Here is a 23,219-nt window from a genome sequence, read left to right as displayed (position 1 = left end):
CGAAGTCAGATGCTGAACCAACTGAGCCACCCAGATGCCCCAACAAGGTTTTTTTTCAAACCACACACAAAATAACATCTACAAGTAAGTTTATCGAAAAGCATTTTGAGTCTATATTACAAAAATAAAACTCCTGGACTATAAAGAACCTCATTAAGTGGAAACCTAACCTTTTTTTTTTTTTTTTTTTTTTTTAAGTAGGCTCCATGCCCAGCATGGAGCCCAATATGGAGCTCAATACAGGGCTTGAATCCACCACCCTGAGATTAAGACCTAAGATGAAATCAAGAGTGAGACACTTAAGCCACCCAGACACCCCAGAATCATATAACTTTTTAGATGGGTAAGATTCATTATTAAGGGATGTCCATTCTTCCTAAATAAACCTAAATCATTAACATTATCTAAATCAAAATCACAGTGAAGCTCATAAGGACAAGTATATGCATAAAACTAGCTGAGAAACTTTTGGAATTACTAGTAAATTCCAACCTCATGGTTAACAGCACAGGCTATGGAGTTAGAAAGCTGATTACAGTCCTAGCTTGTATGTGAATAAATGTAATTTCTCACAGCCTACATCTTCATCAGTAAAAATACAGATATTAAGAATACTCAGTGTTCACTTTGGCAGCACATACACTAAAATTGGAAAGATACAAAGATTAGCAAAGCCCCCAGATAAGGATGAAATACAAATTTGTGAAGTATTCCATATTTAACAAAAAGAAAGAAAATTATTTCATTAAATAAAATGGCTACATGTCAGAATATTTAAGCCAGATTTTCAAAAGAAAAATAGAGTTTTGTGAGAAATGAATTAGTTAAAATATGATAAAATATTTATCATTTTGACTGGAACACAGGCAATACTCAACTGAACGAATACTGAACTAGCTGCTGTTCTTGCTGTTGTTATCATGGTCCTCATCATCAAGCTATGTGTTACTAGCATAGGAATAAACAAGCAAATATCTGGAAAAGAAGGAAAGCTCAGAAACAGGCCTTTGAATAAATGAATTTGTGAATGCTCTAAAGGTAGCATTCTGAATCCATGGCAAAAGGATAGATTTAATAAAAAGCACTGGTGAGCTACATCCTGAGGAAAAAAAAAAAAAAAAGAGGGAGAGAATTGGATTCTTATCTCACAACATATATAAATTGCAGAGTTCCAGGGTAAAGAGTTAAAATACTTGCAATCTAGGACAAGACAAAAACCTACATAAAGAATTTTTTAAATGATCATCAGCTGTGGAAAGCATCCTTAAAACACAAAATCCAGAAGTTATAAAAAGGAAGTTATTTTTAATACTTTTTTAAAGATAAAATGAAAAAAAATTAGATGAAAAGACAAGCAAAGATATGGAGAAAGTGTTTGCAACATAGATACAAAGAATATCCATACAATATAAAAATACCTAAAAATCTATAAGAAAAAGACAACCCAATAGCAAAATTGTCAAAGGTTATAAACAAGCAGTTTACCACATGGAAAAATGCACAGTCACTTTCAATTGAAAAAGCAAATTACAATAATTTTAAGGTATCTTCATTCACACACATAACTAACAAAAATAAAACAAGGTTTGCAGATACTGTGAGATAAACAAACATACTTATATATTCCAGTTCAATCTACCTTAACAACAGCAACAACAAATCTGGAAATACATAACAAGAGCTTTGAACCCATTACTATCCCTGGCTCTGAATATCATCAAAAAGATAAACAGCAATGCCAATTATGCCATTAGAAGACTTAATTACCAAAAAAGAAAGAAAGAAAGAAAGAAAGAAAGAAAGAAAGAAAGAAAGAAAGAAAGAAAGGAAGGAAGGAAGGAAGGAAGAAAGAAAGAAAGAAAGAAAAGAAAAAGAGACTTGATTACAGAAAAGGGAACATAAAACAGACCCAAAAAAAGGCAGTCGAAAAGGAATCACTGACCTTTACTGCTAGAAAGTAAGCTTATCAGGTCCACCCACTCACCCACAGTAAAGTACCACTAACAGATGACCTAGATACATTTATTTACCCAAACTCAAAGATGGTTCAATAATTCAATAAAGCACTTCTTCTTTATAAGCTTACAATTACTTATAAATGGTAACGTTAATAAACTGTTACAGAATTTTAAACAGGCATCAAAAGCAACTTTCAGTGTCTGCATTTATGAAAATTCACCTTATTTAAGGCATCATTTAGTCAATTTTCTTTTTTTTCTTTTTCAAGATGTCTCCCTGTCTCTGTGATTTCTCTATTAACTGGGGCCCTGATAATATAAGAAATGTCTTTCAGAACCTTCAGACAGAATTCTCCTGGACCTAGAAACTTGAAATCAACTGAAGCTAGATGCCCTCTTACCATCTATTATCTACTTACTTTCTTACTCTCTTTTCTAGCTTTGCTAACTTAAGGAGCATCTTCTTGTTACAGAAGTCAGGAGATAAAAAGAAGACATGCTAGATGTTTCCTGTTATCTATTATTTCAACTTTCCTGGATCTGTGGCTTCCCTTTTAACTTCCAGCTTTGAATTTATTTCTAAGAATCATCTATGTTGTCATTAGTTTTCTTTCTACTAGGAATCAATCATTCTAAAAATCCTATTCATCCTCTAACAATATCCTAAGAGGTTCTTGACCCCCTCTTCTACTTGAGTTCTATTATGAGTTCCTCCTTCTGATCTGAGGGGGAGGGGCACGGAGAGGGGGAGAAAGAGTCTCAAGAAAGCTCCGCAAGGTAGATCCAGTGAGGAGCCTGATGCAGGGCTCAAACTCAGTTCATGACCGGAGCCAAAGTAGGATAGTTAACTGACTGAGCCACCCAGTTGCTCAAGTTCTAGTCATTAAAAACAAACAAACAAACAATTAAGACCCAGTAGAGAGTGGCTCTGGTGATGGGGAGTAACAAGGTGAGATGGGGGAGGAGGGCTTTAGCTCCATCATCATTCCCACCTGCCACTATCCCCACCAAATTCTCTGATATGGCTAATTACTATCTTTTCTCAATCACTAAAAGGACTCCATAAATGCAGACACAATCCACAATTCTCCTGTGACCCCCACCCACACCCCAAATCAGAGTGCTTCCCAAGCTTTTCATATAAAAAGCTTAGGGCATTTTTAGACTTTTCATTCCTTTAGGTGGTATACTGTCCATCAGAATCTGAAATCATAGACTCTTACTGGTTGTCAAATATGTTTCCTAAAGTCTAGGGCATACATCTTAAAGTCCAGAATTACTTTCCCTGTTACTTTTTTTTTTTAATTTTTTTTTAATGTTTATTTATTTTTGAGACAGAGAGAGACAGAGCACGAATGGGGAAGGGGCAGAGAGAGAGGGAGACACAGAATCGGAAGCAGGCTCCAGGCTCTGAGCCATCAGCCCAGAGCCCGACGCGGGGCTCGAACTCACGGACCGCGAAATCGTGACCTGAGCGAAGTCAGACGCTTAACCGACTGAGCCACCCAGGTGCCCCTCCCTGTTACTTTTAATATAAACCCAAGACAACATGGTCCCTATACCTCTAAAAATGTTTTCTGTAATTTGCCTATCACTTTTTTCTATTGGTCCTAATTAAGTTCAAATATCTTTATATCTTCCTTTACCACCTAAAACATGAAATTACATTTTTCCAGATGCTCTGCTTATAAAAAACAAGCTTCCAGAGGTGCTGGGATATTTGACTTTTTCCATCATAACCAGTTTGTATCTGTACTAATATTGTTGCCTTAAATTAAGAAGATACCATCTTGGGGCACCTAGCTGGCTGGCTCAGCCAGTAGACATGCAACTGTTGATCTTGGGTTCATGAGGGTGCTAGTCATAGAGCTAACTTAAAAACAAACAAAAAAAAAAGATCATCTTTGTCCACACCTTTCAAATATTCTAACCATGTTTCTATAACCAAATAGTGTATTTCCATACAGATATGTAATCTTTTTAACTAATAGGTTACTTTCTCTCCCCTGCTGTGGCAGAGACAACTACCTTCCACCAAAAATTCCTTTTCCCCTTCTAAGGTTGTCAATAGAAGGTAGCCATGCCAAGGACTATTTTTCTTAGCTCTACTTACAACCAGATACATGCATATGACTCATTTACATCAACATAATGTAGGAGGAACTGATGTGTGGCAGAGTTTTTAAGAAGAATGGTTGTTAGAGATTTAAGATATTTAAAAAAGGAATCCCTTTATTGTATGTATTTTTCTTACTGGTCTTTAACATTTACCACTCACTGCCAAATCATACTTGCTTCTCCATCAGACTCCAGTACAATGTTTATCTGAATTCATCCAGAGCACTGATGCCACTAGTCTAGCTTTAGGCCTGCCACTCCAAGGAGTCCGGAGTAAGAAGCATCTGCGGTTACTGTATGAGTTTCCAGTGAGAAGCTATTTGTTGACATTTCTTTTTCCCATGCCCATGGTAAACAAACACTGTTGGCAGACTGTTACACTGTCATACATTTTAAAACATTTAATAAGTGCCTACTAAGGTTCCAGATGCTTGGGATAACCTCTGTACCAAAACAAAGATTCCTCCCTACCTCCATGGAGCTTATATTCTAGTGGCAGCCACTCACTCCCATCACTTAGTCTTGGCACTACAGTTTAAAACCTATCTGCCAACACACTTATGTAGACTTAATAAACACGGGCAATGATAGAACTGTTGAAGTGATGTGTGAAGGAGTTGTACTGTAGATATTCTATGTGGGATAATAATGCTACAAAATCAAGCCAGCATTCCTATTAGAAAACAATGCTGGAGCTTATTAAAGAGGACAAAGGGTACATTCTTACATACAACTGAAGAAATAAAAGGAAGCCAAAGAAAAAAGGCTTCTAAGGTGGTTAAGGAAATCTGTCAATAGAATCTGACACTGTGGTAAATGAGTAGCAAACAGAATTTCCATTTGGAGTGTTAGATGAGACTTTTGATCCAGAGGTAAAGAATTCATATAACAATAACATTTCTAGGAACAAGCCAGCATGGAAGAATCCCACTGTTTCCTTCAGAAGGAAGTGAAGCTTTGAATGGTCGTTGAGTCTGTACCAAGGTGTAGAAAACTGCCATCTTATTGACAGGGAAAATTAGAAAGTGTACTCTCTTTCTGCAGAATATCTGAAATGTGATGGAGAACCATTCAGACAATGCAGACCTTCCATCTATTTCTACTAACTCATCTAAGAATAAATGATTTAATTAGTAGAAATAAAAGCAATGTCACACAATAGAAGTTTGAGCCAGTTTTGAGTCAGAACTCATATTTGAGCATAAACTTAGGGGAGGAGGAGAGACAAGGAAAGAGAAACTGACTATATACACATATATTCCGTATACCCCTTATAAACCCAAACTTACAAAAGGAAAGCCGTTTGCTACACTTTAGTGTAATACCCATCTTTTGCTGGCTTTGTTCTTTTGATGAATTAAATTTAGATTTAAAAAAAAAAAAAAAGAAGCTTCACTGGAAAAACATCCAAACACTGTCTCTTTGTTAATCTGGGTTGAACATCTTGTTATAAAAAGATAAAGAATGCTTTGGGATTAGTGTATCAGTTTTCCATTACAAAGCCAAACCTACAAAAGGAAAGCACTTGCTATAGTTTAGTGTATTAGCCCTTTTTTTCCAGCTCATATAATATCTGACCTTGATTCCTATTATGAAATATGTACCACAAAGCTACTTCAATTGAAAAGTATACATGACTGAAAATTCTCAGCCCCAATACAAACGTACAGTTTAAGGGAGAAGGAAAAAGATAAATTCCCCTTTCTTCCATAATTGCTCTTTATACCTAAGGAAGCTGTCTTATAGGAAACAGGCTTATTGTCAGATAAATTCAGTTCTAGTCACCACTAGTCCTGTGACCTCAGCCAATCACATATAGTTTCTGATCCTCAGTTTCTTCACATGTAATAAATACCTATCTAATCCACAATGTTTGTGTATTTTGAAAAGGCATTTCAAATATTTAACTGTGACAATGAATATGAACTACATATGTAGAATAGCATCTGCCATAATACCGGCTTTCTTCCTTCCTTACACATTGCCTATGAGGAGTAAATGGGCGGGAAACAGAAAAAAGGGCAAAAAAGAGGAAATTATAAACTTCCACATTACATCCACTCCTCGTTTCCCCAAGCCCTTTTCTAGTTTCCACATTTTTGTTTCTCATTTCCAATCTTTTGAAACCTTCCCATTCTTCACACTGTCCTATAGGGATAGACTAGGCAGGCTTAGAGTGCCTAGAGCAAGCAGGTGGGAGAAAGTACGGACATTCCTGTACTCAAATTCAGCTTAAGAGCAAGGCTTCACTGGAAGGGTCTTGGCATCCCAATTCAAAACTCGTAACAGTGATTTTTAAATGGTGAAGGGCTGGGAAGGTGTGGAGGGAGGGTAACTCACAAGACAATGAGTTCATTCCCTGTATTGATTATACATTCAGTAAGCCAAGTATTTCATATGTTCAAAGAGCTCAGATTTAAGAAAACAAACAAAACCTGAAAATCAATCAGAATACATTTACCAATGAAACACTATTATATCTGTTAAATGTTTATACACTCTTAATGGTCTGCCTAGACATCTAACCGAAAAGGCTAACCTTCCAAGAAAGAATGTTTCCTGAGAAAAGATTTTGATTTTCAAAGACCTAACTGACAAACTTTGGGAACAATCTACTTATAATTTTGGTGGCTTCCGTCCCCCTTTTTATAAGATCTTTGTTGCAAACCTTAAAAAGCTAACCATTTCCTAACACGCATGCTTATTTTATTCTAACTAGTAACTAAACGTGTTAAAGGAAAACATCCAGAACAATTACTCTATGTTTTTGTCAATTAAAAAAAATAAATGTTTTAATGTTAGTGGTCATGATCATAGTGATCATAGTCATGATTATCTGTTAACTGACATCACATCTATGTGCTTCAATGAATAAAAGTTCTTATCTTTCTAATTTTACTGCAAAATAAGTCGGAAGTGTTGCTTAAAGGACTTATTTTCAAACCTGACTTCTTACAGTAAAACTTCTATATAAATGTTGTGGAACCTGCATCTGTCACACATATCTGTAATAAACTGTCTACAAAATCAAATCAAGTCTTCTGGCCTAGAGAATTAAATCAGTTTACTTGAAGCTAAAAGTATCCATTGCATATGGATCCATTAAAGTTTCAGATGTATCACACACTAATATTATCAAAAACCAGAGAAGTGTTAAACTGGATTATCACATTAAAAAGAACTACCAATCTACAAAATTTACAACAGTCTCATAATCATAGCCAGTCCCATCCAACTGTGAATTCCTAAAAGGCAGTAGTCACACTGCAATCATTTCTATACCACCAAAACCAGCACAGTATTTGTTGTACCACAGGTTTAATAAATGGCCACTTGATGAGACAATACTACATTTCCTAGAGAAAAGTCCAGTGCCAAGTCTATGGGTCAGTTTTTTACTATAACCTTTATTTACCTGCTATCTAATTTTATTTCAAATTCTAGATTCTGAAACATTTCCTTAAAATGTTATCAATAGGAAAACTTCAACTGTAACAGAGCCACACATTTATATAAGGCTGAAAGAATATTAGAAACCATCTGGCCACTGTCTCTTATTTCAGATGGTGAAACTGAGGTGCAAGGAATTTACTGAACTGACCAAGGTCAAATAGCTCTTTATTATCAAAAGTGGCATGAAAATCCAAATGGCCTTCTACCTTTTAGTCCTTTCCTTACTACACCATGTTGCCTTCTTTGCTCCTTTTCATATACCTGACAGTTATTATTTATTTTCATGTTTATTTATTTATTTATTGAGAGAAACAGAGAACATGCATGCGCAAGCAGGGGAGAAGCAGAGAAGGAGAGAGAATCTCAAGCAGGCTATACATGGTCAGCACAGGGCCCGATGTGGGGCTCAAGCTCACGAACTGTGAGATCATGGCCTGAGCCGAAATCAAGAGCTGGACACTTATCCAACTGAACCACACAGGAGCCCCGTGACAGTTTTTATTTTTAAAATGCCCTTATCTGTAAAATACTAATTGCCTGAGAACAAATGTAAGAAATAAATAAACTTGGCATAGGACAACTGTAAGTATTAAATTATGTAGCAAAAGACACCAACTTTCTCCACTCCCATTCCTACTTAATGCTAAGAAACTGTAAACTATATTAAAAAATCAGAGAAGTGACTAGCCTCTATAATTAAAGAAAATCTAGAGTTTAATACTGGTAGGAACATAGACTGAAACCACAACAATCTTTAAGTGTTAGTGGTCAGTCTTTTCCTCTCAGTACTTCCTGTCTTCGCCCACACCCCCAATAGCAGCAGACAAATCCTATAAACTGCATTCTTTCACATGCATTACATCAAGAAAATCAGGAGATTTTTTCTTTTTGTCCTTGGAAGATATGTACGTAAATGATTATAATATTGTCTCTAGTAACATGATACGACGTCAAATGCATTTTAGAAAAATCTAGGTTTTTCTTTTCTTTTTGGTGGATAGCTTGGGCTTTCTATACTCATTAATACAGTAAAAAACATTTCTTTAAAATAAACCATATTAAAGACTCGCTTAACTTCAACTACAGAGAGTCTCCAGTTTATCAGAAATATCAAATTGACCTTTAAATTCACCGTTCAAAGTATTTATAAACTGTGTTATAAAATCCTTTTCTAAAACAAAACTTTGAGTGAAAAAATGTAAAGCATTTGTTTTAATATTAGCATATGAAAAAACACTAAGTTTTATAAAATTTTAGTAGAGGTAGATCTTAAAAATGTGTGTAAAGTCATAAATATACACAGAACCACATTTCTGCATACAATTCAAAATTTATTAAGCATTTATCCTACTAGAAACTGTTCTCAAAGATTCATATAAACCAGTTCCTTGCCATTGTGAGCATGAGGTCAAATATATCATAGTCATGGAAAGAAGTAATTATAATGTAAGGAGAATGTGCTTTCATATTGGAGTTTTGTGGGAGCACAAAGACAGGAGCCAACACACTAGTGCTTTGCTAAGTACATGCCACAACGACAATGTGTACTTGTTCACTTTCAAGAGTACAGTCTTCGGTTAACTCTTCCTTCCTTCTGGTGATACAATTTTGAGTGCTGATTCTCCCAATGCTCCCTATTACCCATCCCAAATTAGCTAACCCCCAACCACCAAGTTCCAAAGCCAGAATTAGAATTAGCAAAAGAAATTGTCTCTGTAATTTTTCTGACAGTCATGGTAAAAGAGAGGACAAGATGCTGCTGCTCTCTGCTTAGCATGTTTATAAAATGAGCAACATTTCAGAAGCAGCAAAATTTGCCTATAGCATCTTCCAGTCTGGGGCTTGCCATATACAGCTGATAACATATCTGCGTTTGTTGATGTCCATCTTTTTATACCCCAGGAATAAGGAAAGAACAACAGAATAAAGAAGCTAGGGTCTTGCAAAATTCAGCCAGACACAGGGGATATACCATGTGCAACTAGTTGTAGAAATAATCCTTCTTGAAGGTCTTCCACTTCCTGGGAGAAAGCAGGATGTCCAAAGAACGTGCATAGAAACTCTCCTGCCAACACCCAAACAGTAATAGCAGCAGCACTTCTAACTGACACGGTTTAAAGTAGCATGGAGTATATGTTACAAACTCCAGGGAACCTGCAGTCACATATATGCACTCAAACAAGGGGAACTGAGGAGCACTGCTATCCTGGGCACTAAGGCTTGTAATTCAGTCCATCAGTATTATCCTGTACTTTGAAATTACAGGATTCTCTCTTTCCTGGAGCGAGCTTCAAGATTTTAAAGAGTAACATCAGGTGAACTCAATCCAGACCAGGATATGTTGCCATCAAGTCTGCTAGTTCCAAGACAACAGTAGTGCTGCCGCAGCCAACGATTCCTTGGCAAAGAGACATGTTAAAATGATACTGGCAGCAGCACCGGCTCTTCTTTTTCACCCTCTGCTGTTACTATAGCTCCTTTTGCTAAATCTGCCTCTGAGTTTAGACAGGAGCTGGATGGTTCATAATCACCCAGCAGCTGCAGCTGAGCAATACTCAGCCTAATTGTGGCGCTGGAGCAGCTGAGAGGAAGAAAAGCGGTAATACATACCCTACCATAGCCACACACAAACTGCTGTACACACTACCAATAAGCTACCAAGATACTTTAAAAGGAGCAGGTTATTTCCTTTAAAGAAAAGCTGTTGTACTTCCCTGAAGAACTCTGGATTTGTATTAGAGATCTGTTTAAATGTGTGTGAACTGAAGGTGACCTAAGCCATGTAGAGCTCTGAACAATGGAAGATCTTAACTAAAACTTCCTGTAAATATTCATATAACAAAGCCAGTGCCACAAACATCACCTTTACAGCATGACTGAAAGTTCCTGTGATATATGAAACTGATGCAGATGTGATCTCTTCTTTAATTCTACATCATAACAATGCAAACCACAAAGCAACAAAATCAACAACTAAAACAGCAAGCCATTACATAAAGCAAGTAGCATAATATAATCATTCTGAGCATTTCTGAAACTCCAACACCAGACTGTCACTTGCTTTCTTGCAAAACATACTCTTCTGAAAAAAAAAGGAAAAAAACCATACTCTTCTGTTAGGTGCCATATGGCACATCTTCATAAAGCTTAAGTAAACGAAAACTTAGTTTATGCTGAGAATTTCATGACATCCTTAAGAATATCAAAACTAAGGGATAAATTGCTGATCTAAGGAATTACTATTACAGAAAACAGAAAATGATTAAAAGTCAAGACATTACTTTGATGTGACAGTTTTGTCATTTACAAAACTTTACCACAAATAAGTTACATTATATATTTGATAACAATAGTATCCATTAGTTTAATAAACATTTGAGTACCTACTGTTTACCACGTATATAAGCTAAAGAGGATTTAAAATCAGTAAAATCTGGTTTCTTCCCTCAAAATATTAACATAATTAATAGTTATTTATGTCAAGTAGTTACATACACTAGGTGGAATATGACAATTATGATTTAATAAGCTAATCTTGTTTGCAAAGGGCAGCCCAGGAGATGTTCTAAAGTCAGCCACTAAATGTTCTTTACCCAAGCACCTTGTATAGTACATAACACACAGGCTTCTTAAAAAAAAAAAAAAAAAATGTAAACTAAAACAGATACAGAAAAGCACAGAAGAAATGTATGGCTTAGTGAATAACTAAGTGAATGACTAAGGCCAACACCCTTGCAACCACCACAAGGTTAAAACTTTGTCACCACTTCAGAAGCTGGGTCCCAATCACAACATTCTCCCTCCTCTCTTTACGTTTATAGAAATCATTTCCTTGCAGGGTTTTTTTTTTTTTTTTAATATAGTTTTATTTCCCAAGTTTGCATTCCCAGACAGCAAAGCTTAGTATAACTGCTTTCAAATTCTTTGGTAGTAGGCTTTTTTTAAATTGAAGTATAACTGATATACAGTATCCTTACTAGTTTCAATTGTACATAATAGTGATTTGATATTTTTATACATTATGAAACAATCCCCCCTCCATAAGTTGTTACCATTTGTCATCACACAAAATTATTACAATATTACTGACGATATTCTCTATGCTGCACCTTACATTCCCATGACTTATTTTGTAACTGGAAGTTTGTATCTCTTTTTAATATAATGCTAATAGGAACTAATAAATGATGCCTACAGTGAACATTAAATTGAGAGTTAAATATGTTTATAAAGTAAAATTACTCACATTAACAAATTATTTACTGCCTAAAAGGATGCAAATGTGGACTTTGTATAAACAAATCGTACACCATGGGTCGGTAATATTTCAGTTATACTGGACCACTGCTATCCTTTTAGAATATTTGTTCTTTTAGCATTACATATCATGAAGGAGATTTATTTGCGTGGATGTTGATTTTCAGCTTGAGAATTTCCTGAATTAAAAAAAAAAAAAACAACAACCTGAAGCCATGTATTAATATTATACTTCAGCCATAAGACAAATTCCACCTATCCCAGGAAGACAGGTCAAAGCCGTAATTTCACTTTCGGTTGAATAGAAACGAGTCAGTTTTGTGGTTTATGAAGTCAGCAAAAACATACTGCAAAATTAAAGCTATTATAGTAGCTTAACATAATGGTAGTTACAGCAGAGTACACATTTTAAGAGTCCTTTTATCTTTTATTCTGAAAACATGGATCTGAACTGTCTTATATTCAGATCCAGATCAAAGGTAATTGTTTTGTTTTTCAAATTCAGGACCCTATGAATTGTCAACCAGCATTCAAAATCTCCACAGAGGTTTAGGTAATGTCCAAGATTTAAAATAACTAAACTTCCTTAAGTCAACTACCACAGGGGTCTCACATATTAGTAAAACAAAACATATGTATGGCTTAGTGAAATACGACTTTCTTACAGAATATATGAAAATCCTATATGGATACACAAAAGGTCCTCATTCTATTACAAGATGCTCCTTCATTAACTGCCCATTCAAAATGTTTTTTGTCCACTGTGTGCCACTGCCCTAGTTAAGATAGATTTACCAGGTGCTATGCCAGTAAGTGCCTACAGTCACATGTACACATTTAGTAATATTTTCCTCACGTGTAATTTAACTTTAGAATTTTTACAGGATGGTTTAGATATATACAGAATTATCGAGATATTTTTAGCACTGTAATCCTACAGTTACAAGGACACACATACACTACAATCATATGCATGTACATGTGAAGCCATGTATGTGAAAGCACACCATGAAACACACCAATGCATGAACATAAAGTTGTGATTGCATTAGACTTCTCTTTATTTTAATAATTTACAAATTGTTAGACCGTATGTTATGCCATGCCTATTTATTACGCAGAAAATAAATGAACCAAATCGGAACTACGTTGTGTCCCACTCACTACAACACAAAAATCAAAGCAGTCCCTCCAGAGGACTCGATTTTCTACTCCCCACAAAACACAAATTAAAGCAATCCCTACATCGGACTTGATTTTCCACTCACTGCAAAACAAAAATTAAAGAAGTCCCTACATCGGAGTTGGTTTTCGAAGAGCTTCTTAAAACAACGCTGCCCCATGCCCAATGAAGCAAAAGCTGGAAGCAATTACCAAGAAAAACACACTTTAAAACAAAATTTTCTGTAGCATGTGGACAGAGAACCGAACCAAACGGGAGACGGAGGGCCACAATACTGTAAAAGTGGATGCTGAATGGCATACTTCCCAACCCCCAACCCAAAACAAAGGAAAACTTTAACATGTTGCGGTTTTCAATCAAACCAAGTAAAGCGAGAGGCTCACCCACTCGCGCCCCCCCCCCCCCGCCCCGCCCCACGTCCGCTCTCCCGGCACAGTTGCCACCCCGCGTCAGCCACATGCAGACCCTCAAGCTCTGGGACCGAAAGGGGCCGCTGCCCTCCTCTTCCCTCACTCCGGCAGGGAGAGCCAAAATTAACCTAGCCCCCAGGCAGCAGTGGGAGGTTCCCTACTGCCCCAAGGACCTTAAGTCGGACTTGGGCGGGACCGGGAAGGACTGGACGGGGCGGAGACCGAGTCAGGGGGCAGGCAGGTAGCGCCGGGAAGGAGACACGCCCGCCGGGTGAGCCGGGGGAGGGGAGAAGTTTCTCCTCAACTTCCCAACTCGGAGCCTGCGGGGGCGGGGAGCGCGGGCGCCTTCGGGCGCTGGCGGGCGCCGGGGCCTAGCGCTGCCCGGGCCGGGGTCGGCCGCCTCCGCCCGCGGGGCCCCGCCGGGTCCTTACCTGCCGTCCAGCCGCGCTCGCATGAGTCGCTGCTGCCGCAGCTCGGGGTGGCGGGGAGGGGGCGGCGGGCGGAGGCGAGGCCCGCGGGGCCCTCTCCCTCCTCCACCTCCGCGTCCCGGGAGCCCCGCTGCAGCGACGACGGCACAGCCGCCCCGCACTCGTTACTTCAGGAGGAGGGAATTCCCGGGCTCCCCCACCCCTCGGCCTCACTCTCCACCTCCACTCAGCTCGGCGCCCGCCCTCGCCCCCGGCTCCGCCCCTCCTCGGCGGGGGCGGAGCCGGGGGCGAGGGCGGGGGGCTGCGGCTACCTGCGCGCGCGGCCGTCCTGCTCACCGGATCTCGCGCCGCGCCCGCCCGAGTTGGAGCGCCCCCCCGCCTTCCGGCGCCGCGGCGCGCTCCGCGGGATGCGGGGCCGTCCCTCCGCAGTCCCCGTCGGCTGCTAGTCCAAGTCACTCCTCCGGACCCAACATGGCGGCGGGGTCCGGGGCGGATTCCCGAGGAGGCACAGGCTGAGGGGGCGTGAGGAGGAGGCGCTTCTTGCACGCGAAGAGCGGACCCACAGCGCCCCCTCCCCTTCCGCGGACCCTTCGGCCGCGCACTCCCCTGCCCCGGGAGCTGGAGTGAGGGGCACAGCTTCCGCCTCCTCAGCCCTTCTCGGTTCCCTTCGCCCCGTTCTAGTCCTGCCGAGGGCTTTGGGGCTTTGTTTGTTTTTGTGGGGAGGGCAGGGTTGAGTTATTGTGGTTGACTGTTTGCTTTTTAGGACTGTGCTTCCGCACTCTTTTGTCACTGATAGTAAAATCTCAGCCCATCCGCGTGAGCCGGAGGGGGGGGGGGGCGTTTCTAACGCTCTCATCACCCTCCTCTTGATCGCCGTCCAAAAACGCTCGCGTCTGGCCTCCTTCCGAGCCAGGGATCCTGTCCCAACCCCTGGAGCTTCCTGTTGACTGTTGGTCGAACCAGCCTTGCCGGGAGGGGGAACCGAAGCCCAGTTCTTTTGGCGATTCTCCCAGGAATGGTGACCTTGGCTTATCTAGGGACAACGTATTTTTATATGATCCCGGCAACTTCCCAGTGAGGTATAGGTATTAGTATCCTGTTTGACAACTGTGGAAACTGAGGCTGCGACCCCGAAAGTGGAGCATAGTGGAACTAGAATTCTTCAAATACAAGCACCTTTCTTGTATGCCTTGCAGCCAGTCGCTGAAGAAGGGAAAGGATCCAGAAGGAGTGGGGAATAAAGATAAGAGTTAGTCAGTGTTGGAATAGGCTGAATCTTGAGGCTCTTCTGCTAAAATCACATATGCCCTATCAGACTTGTAGATTAACTTCCTCTCTGTGTTTCCTCTTTGGTGGGGATATGAGAACAGTAATGTGGGTCTGTTGGTTTCCTTTGTGGTTTTCAGCAAAATTCAGAATCATCGTTGACAAATGCGAAATGGTACAATCATATGTGTCAGTATTCTGGTATTCTAGTAACTTAGGAAATGCATATAAAGGTTTGAAAATCTTTTTTCTTCAGCTTACTAAGTGAGCCAAAGGTAGGGATAGGCATTCACATTAACAAAAAGGTATACATAATATAGGATGGTACTTTATTTGATTTAGCTACTAACACTTAATTTGTTCTTCACTGTATTTGAGGTTAAACGTTTTCATGTAGATTTATATTCAGCTTTTTTTTTAACTAGAAAATAAAATTTTTTTTTAACGTTTATTTTATTTTTGGGACAGAGAGAGACAGAGCATGAACGGGGGAGGGGCAGAGAGAGAGGGAGACACAGAATCGGAAACAGGCTCCAGGCTCCGAGCCATCAGCCCAGAGCCTGACGCGGGGCTCGAACTCACGGACCGCGAGATCGTGACCTGGCTGAAGTCGGACGCTTAACCGACTGCGCCACCCAGGCGCCCCTGTAAGGAGTTTTAAAGGTGGGAAAGGATGTCAAAATCCCCTAGGTGTTATATTAACTTATCAATGAGTCTCCTTCTATTCACCCTCATTTTGATTCCTTTTGTTACCTCATTCCCTCTTTTCTCTTTTGGAATGTTAATCTACATTATCAAGTTTTAGTCTGTAAATAACCTGGAGACTTCAATCTTACTTAGACTCAATGACTCACTTATTTCCAAGAATATTTAAAAAAACAACAAACCAAAACCAACAACAAAATACCAACCAAAAACCACCACAACTACCACCAACAGAAGAAAGAGAATCTCTAAAGTCTTGATGAGTTTGGTACAATAGAAATTGCTTTTAAGTGCAAATCTGTTCATTTAAGATACACACAAATGACATGCACCCTCTGTCGCTCCCACACAGCACAGAGGTCTGGTATGTATGTGTTAAGGAGTGATAAGGGTCTTGGAATCCCTGGGAGAGTCTGCTGGTTGAGGAGGTTAGGGGAATGCTTAAAACAAAAGAAATGACATATGTTGAGTCCCTACAGAAGTGGAATGTATCATTTATTCAAGTTAATAAATGCTTACTGAATGTTCTGACTGAAAGTTTAAAAGATTCAAGGTTTAGCTGGGGCACATTCGATCTCACCCTGGGACATGTGATTTTGCCAGAAAATGTTTGTGTTTAGGATAAATCTACCTGCTGCTGCTTCCATCACAGGCTGTGACGATTTTCTTTTCCTGATAACTAGAAAGCCTGCAGTCCTACACAGGGTGCATGCACTCCTCTGTGTTCTCTAATTAACCGTCCCACTACAACGCCCCCTCAAGATGCCTTCTACTAGACTTGTGCTAACCACTCAAGCCTGGATCTCCTCATGTCCACTCAATGTCTGAAGTTATCTACACCAGTTTAGCCTGGCAAAAACTGGCGCTAAGCCCAATAAGGAAGAATATGAGGATCCCTCTAAACAAAGATCTGGAAAATCAGGCAGATGGAAAGTATTCATCATTGAATGCTAGGCTCATTGTGCCAAGCTTAGGGAGAAGTGCAGTAACCCATCAATTTCTCCTGATGCCTTCATTGCGTCAAGGACTGGTGCTTGTGTATTATACCTTTTACTTCCCCTTAATCGGGCAAGGTCTAAGAGAACTAATTCATTGGATGTGTACAGATACATCCTACAATGAATAGATGTAACAAATGCCAATCTTCTATAAGCTTCAGCAAATCTAGCTCATCTTGTTGCTCTGTTTTGTTCTTTCCAGCTTCTAAACTTCTTGGCTACCTGGTCTAAAATATTAGAATTACACCCTGTGCCTGGTGTGCCTCCCCAGCTCCAGGACTATTTTTTGGAAGTTTAGTCTTTGGGTTGGAATCTACTTTGGGGTTTGTTTCTCAAATTTACATTCTTTCTAGTGCTCCTGCAGGTTGGTCCCAGGCCTGTTGCATCTAGCAAAAAAAACCCTAATTTCTGCTTCTAGCTCCTCCTGGTACCCACTCTACCTACTCCTGGGTACCTTTACCTATACTTTAAACTTTCACACTCTCAACTTGGTTCTGTGACAACACTTTCTAAATTGGATGGTGCATGACATCTTCTCACATGCCCTCTGCCTAGCAGAATGTAGCATGAAGTGGAAACCTTTTTTTTTTTTTAATTTTTTTTTTCAACGTTTATTTATTTTTGGGACAGAGAGAGACAGAGCATGAACGGGGGAGGGGCAGAGAGAGAGGGAGACACAGAATCGGAAACAGGCTCCAGGCTCTGAGCCATCAGCCCAGAGCCTGACGCGGGGCTCGAACTCACGGACCGCAAGATCGTGACCTGGCTGAAGTTGGATGCTTAACCGACTGCGCCACCCAGGCGCCCCAAAGTGGAAACCTTTTAAGGGTATTTTGTTTTTTTAAGTCTACTTATTTTGAAGAGCAGAGAGAGAGGGAGTGAGAGAATCCCAAGCAGGCTCTGCACTGTCAGCATAGAGCCCTAAATGGGACTCAAACCCAGGAACCATGAGATCTTGACCTGAGCTGAAATCAAGAGTAGGATGCTTAGGGGCGTTTGGGTGGCTCCCTCAGTTGTGTCCAACTTTGGCTCAGGTCATGATCTCTCGGTTTGTGGGTTAAAGCCCTGCGTTGGACTCTGTGCTGATGGCTCAGAGCCTGGAGCCGGTTTGGATTCTGTATGTCTTTCTCTCTGCCCCTCCCCCACTCACACTGTGTCTCTTTCTGTCTCTCAAAAATGAATAAACATTAAAAAAAAAAAAGGAGGATGCTTAACTGAGCCATCCAGGCGCCTCTTGATGTTATTGTTTAACTCAAGTTCTTTTTCTCTGAGAACCAATCCTCTACCAATAGCTGGAGTGTAGCCCTGTGATCCAAGTACTACTATTCACAGGCTTCAGCTTCTAATTTGAAATTTTGAGTGACACAAAGGTGACTCAGCAATTATTCATGGTGGCTGTGGTGCTGAGACTCCAGTGGCAGAGGATAGATGACTAGGGGAAGGAGACTCCAGTAGCAGTAGGCAAGAGTCTAATGCTGATGGTGCCTGCTTCCTAAGCAGACCATCCCTAAGTCAGGACCTGGACTCCCCCACCTTCTTTAGCTCCTGCCTGAGTGTGCTCCACCAGTCTTCCTGTCCCTTCTCTGAACTTCCAAAATTAAAATCTCTTTCTGCTTAAATTAAGTAGAGACTTCTGTTCTTTGCAAATGAAAACCACTACTTAGTTCCTGCTACTTCTTTGTGCTACTGGCAGGAAACTCAAGCACTATAAGGGAAACATCTCCTGTCTCATGCACATAATGGGGGTGGGCAAGGGATGCGGGTACTGTTTTCAGAGAGAGAATGAAGTAGATAGATGCATGGTGAAAAGCAGGCAAAAGATATTAGAGGACCCCAATGCTGACTCGAGTTGCCTTAAGCCACATGTAAGACCCCAAACCTAGAATAGACCTGGCAAATGAGTCTCTCTCCTGCAGCCCCAGGGCAGTGATTGTTCTCAGATCACAGCACAGTAGACTCTTCTTCCCAGAGCCCTAACTCCCATCCTCTAAATCCTCGACACAACAATGCAGGCAGCAAACACCTGATATTGGTGTCAGATGCTAAAACCCATTTGATATCTCTGTCCTACAGGCTTGTAATTTCCTCCCAAGATCTATATTTGCAATTCCTAGCCATTACCAAGTGTTTGGTCTTTACTTTTCTGATACATTAAGCTGGCATGTGGTCATAATATGTCAGTGTCTCTGACATTGAGTTTAAGCACTACTAAAATTGCTACCAGATTGCTACATGCTGGAAATCTTTACAAATGGGTTATGAAAAGTAGAACATAACTTTGCTTGAAGGCAAGAAGTTAAAGTTAGAATGTTTACCTACATCAAAGGTTTGGAAAAGAAACTATAAATCAGGCATGCTCTTATCTTGTAAGTTAACTGACATCAGATTATAAAACATAAAGGGCTGGTTATTTGGGGACTTGTTATTGTTCAATATTTTGCAAGCTAACATTGTGGTTGGCATTTTTTAAAAAATATGTTGAGAATAAATCTATGCTTTTAAAAACCTTTAATATCCTTTTTAAAACAAAATCTTTTTATATTTTCAGTGCTATAGATAATTATTTTTCACATTTGTGAAAAGTAAATTAAATCTGAGCAAATTAAAATCTGACCAGGGTGCTTGTGTGGCTCAGTCTGTTAAGTGTCCAACTTTGGCTCAGGTCATGATCTCACAGTTTGTGAGTTCCAGCCTGGCATCAGGCTCTGTGCTGACAGCTCAGAGGCTGGAGCCTGTTTCTTTTTTTTTTTAATTTTTTTTTTTTTTACATTTGTTTATTTTTGATAGAGACAGAGCACAAGTGGGGGAGGGGCAAAGAGAGGGAGACACAGAATCCAAAGCAGGCTTCACCTGCTCACATTCTGTCTCTGTCTCTCTCAAAAATAAATAAAAATTAAAAAAAATTAAAAATAACATCTGACCAGATTTTATTATGTGATGTAAACCGTGATGCATTTAATCCTTTAGTAAAGTGTATTGACACTTCTTTTGATTTGTATATAAATAGGGCTTTTGAGTACTTAAAATAGCTACTTAATTTATCTTCTTTCTAAGGGAATAATATAGGCAACAAGATCTATGTTTTGGTGAAATGTGAATGAGACGATGACATTGGCAATGCAGATACCAGGATTGATAACAAAAACAACAACAGCTATCTTTTATTATGCCCTCACCCATATGTATGCCAAGTGCTTTACCTGCTACATTCACTGAATCCTCATAATCGCTCTGGAGGTTGGTAGTCCCCGATTACAGGTTGGATTCCTCCAGCTTGGAGAGGTTAAGCAGCACACAGCTAATAAGAGGAAAGTTTGCAACATCTATTCTACTAAAAGTCTTTGTGATTACAAAAAGGAAATTATTTTTAAATGTTATTTTAATGGCCATGAAAACAGCATTTATTTTTCCAAATTCTGGAATAATTAAAATTAGCAAATTGCTTGTATAAATAGGAATCTAAATTTTTTTTAATGTTTATTTTTGAGAGACAGAGTGTGAGTGGGGGAGGGGCAGAGAGAGAGGGAGACACAGAATCTGAAGCAGGCTCCAGGCCCTGAGCTGTCAGCACAGAACCTGATGCGAGGCTCCAACCTATGAACTGTGAGATCATGACTTGAGCTGAAGTCTGGAGCTTAACCGACTGAGCCACCCAGATACCCCAATAGGAATCTATAAAAAAAGAAATGTGGATTCTATGGATTTGTAGGAAATTCTTTATTTTATTATATTATATCCCAAAGAAAGGGTTGGGGGAAAACCGAAAACGATTCATGAGACCAAACTAAAAAGAATGAATTCAATTTCTAAAAAAACAACATAGATTCAGTATACCTTTCTGGAGATTAGCCTTTGGCATCTATTGTCAGTTTTCCAATGGCACCTCCCCCAAACCATGGTCTTCAGACAGAGAACCAAATGTCTGAGAAATGACTACATGTACAGCATAATTACCTTGCCAAATACAAAATACCTAGGTTAAGTCAATGTTAAGGTTTACATTAAAATCTGCCAAAGCTAGGTAATTATAGTTAAACCTTCCATGGTAACCACAACTCAGTGATTAGAGTCAGTAAACAGTTAATAACCCAATGCTAGGAAAGGTTATTTCATGTTTTTAAAATCATTCATTCATTCATAAAGCATCTGTGTAATATCTACAGATAAATTCTGTATATTTTATTTTATATTGTATTTAAAAAGATCTCAGGACTTTATTAACTTGGAGAACTAAAAATTAATGGTAGGGTATTTTCTTTGTGTCTAAATCCAAGGAATGTAAATATTAATAGATTTTCAAAGCTTTTATTAGAATTTATTTTTTTTTTTGTCGAAGGAGGAATTAATATCCTATCAAATTTAATTTAAAATACATAGTTTGCTTTTGGAAATTTTCATTGGTGAGTAAAAATCAGTTTTTACTGTTTATACCTAAGTTGATTTAAAATTTTTTTAAATTTTGCTTAAAATAACTAGTTACTGTATTTTTAAAATTATTTCTTGGTTTTATTGTCATTATCATCATTTTCATTTCTTTGTAGTGGACTAATCTACAACCATTTCACCTTTTTTGAGCCCTGAGTTCTGGTCATTAATTTGCATTGGCCTATGTCCTTATGAATACTTGCAAGTGTGTTTACTAAAGACTCAACAACCATGCACTCAAGAACCAAAAAATATACAATGACTCACACTTTAGAGAACACTATTTAAATAATCCAAAAGTGACTAAGGTAGAGATTTTTCTTTTAGAGACCTGGTAATTTTTGGCATAAAATAGAAAATTGGCACTCATGTTCATTTTATGTGAAATTAATTCCAACAAGTTAAAATAGAAGCAAAGCCAGAGACCAAGGAATGGATATTTTAAAAACCAGACTGGAAATTTTGGTTTATATTATGATGAGGTACTTTAAAATTTATTTCAAAAAATATGTTCAAGAAAATATGTAGATTCTCCTTAGACCTCTTAAGGACCTATTGTCTAGTTGTGAATTTATTTGAAACCTTGAAATAGAAAAAAAAAAAATTCCTCCTTTTGTAAAAGGCTCCAAGTCTTACATACTATCTCTAAAAGTCACTAGTCTCATTTCCTTTGAGATGATGAGCTATACGTCCAAAAAACAAAACATTTCCTGAGTCTGTTTAGAATACATAGGATCTGTTCCTAAGTGTTTGTCATGTGTCCTCAACAATCTGGTAGACATCAAAAAATAGATAGATAGATAGATAGATAGATAGATATTTATATAAAATTTTGAGATAGTTAATGGCACAGAATCATACAAAGTCTAAGCAAGTATTTGATAAATTTGGTCATTTAGACATATAAACACTTACTAAACTTTACTTATCGTAAGATATGGAAATCCATATAAAGCTTTGACAGTGGAAAGATCTTTGGTCTGGGAGTAAATATTAATTCTATTAATATCTATATTATATCTATATTACATTATATATATCTATTAATATCTATATTAATAACAAATCTATTAATATTAATTAACACCACTCACTGCTAGTGGGTGTGAGATTTCTTCTGGGGTTCTGAAAATATTCTGGAATTGGATAGTGGTAATGGTTTCACATCTCTCTGAATATACTGAAAACCACTGAATTGTGCATTTTGAAGGATGAATTTTATGGTATGTAAATTATTTCTCAATTAAAAGAAATTCTGGTTCCAGAATTGTATGCCCTTATGTAGCTATGTAATCTTTTCCCCCTCAACTTTATTGGGATATAATTGATATATAACATTATATAAGTTTAAAGTATACAACATGATGATTTGATACACGTTTATCTATTGTGAAATGATTACCATAATAATGTTAGTTAGCATATCTATCACCACTTATGCTACACAGAATTGATCAAAGGATTGGGGCACCTGGTTGGCTCAGTCACTTTAGTGTCTGACTTTGGCCTAGGTCAGTGAGTTTGAGCCCCGCATCCAGCTCTGTGCTGACAGCTCAGAGTCTGGAGTCTGCTCTGGATTCTGTCACCTCCCTCTTTGCCCCTCCCCGCTCACGCTCTGTTCTCTCTGTCACTCAAAAATGAATAAACGTTAAAAAATTTTTTCAAAAAAAAAGAATTGATCAAAGGATAAAGTACATAAATATAAGGAAATAAACACTATGTAACTAACTTCCAATGGAAAGGATAGGATACAAGGACAACTGATTGTCCATCTGAAGAAAGAAAAATTTGCCTAGAAAATTTTATGCACGTTTATTGGCCATTCATATTTCTAATTTTGTGAATTGTCCTGAATCAACTTTGCATTTAGGTGTGATTGTTCTTTTCTTTATGGATTTTTAAGTACTCTTATTGAATATTTTGAATATTTGAATTCTTTATTTTTCATAAACAATGGCAACATTTCCCCCAAGTTTTCATGTGCCATTTATCTTTATTTGTGGATTTTCTTTTAGTAC

General features: G+C 38.7%; 1 protein-coding gene and 1 non-coding gene across 4 annotated transcripts in view; one reads left to right on the top strand and one right to left on the bottom strand.

Moving 5' to 3' along the window:
• YES1 (YES proto-oncogene 1, Src family tyrosine kinase) overlaps positions 1 to 14,412 on the bottom strand; it is a 71,852-nt gene extending 57,440 nt beyond the window's left edge. The window contains exon 1 of one of the 3 annotated variants that reach the window (XM_045041729.1): positions 14,144 to 14,412. The gene's annotated coding sequence lies outside the window, so the exon portion shown is untranslated. Of the gene's footprint in view, positions 1 to 11,775; positions 13,268 to 13,810; positions 14,001 to 14,143 lie in introns of those variants that run through there. The other 2 variants (XM_023241795.2, XM_003995052.6) reach the window with 2 other exon arrangements.
• On the top strand, positions 619 to 722 carry LOC111557439. The gene has a single exon (XR_002737475.1). It is a non-coding gene; the product is annotated as a U6 spliceosomal RNA (small nuclear RNA).
• Positions 14,413 to 23,219: the final 8,807 nt, after the last annotated feature.

Source organism: Felis catus, chromosome D3, assembly GCF_018350175.1.
Source record: "Felis catus isolate Fca126 chromosome D3, F.catus_Fca126_mat1.0, whole genome shotgun sequence".
Taxonomy (NCBI): domain Eukaryota; kingdom Metazoa; phylum Chordata; class Mammalia; order Carnivora; family Felidae; genus Felis; species Felis catus.
Note: the sequence above shows the minus strand (reverse complement) of the source record. Positions and strands in the feature narration are given on the sequence as shown.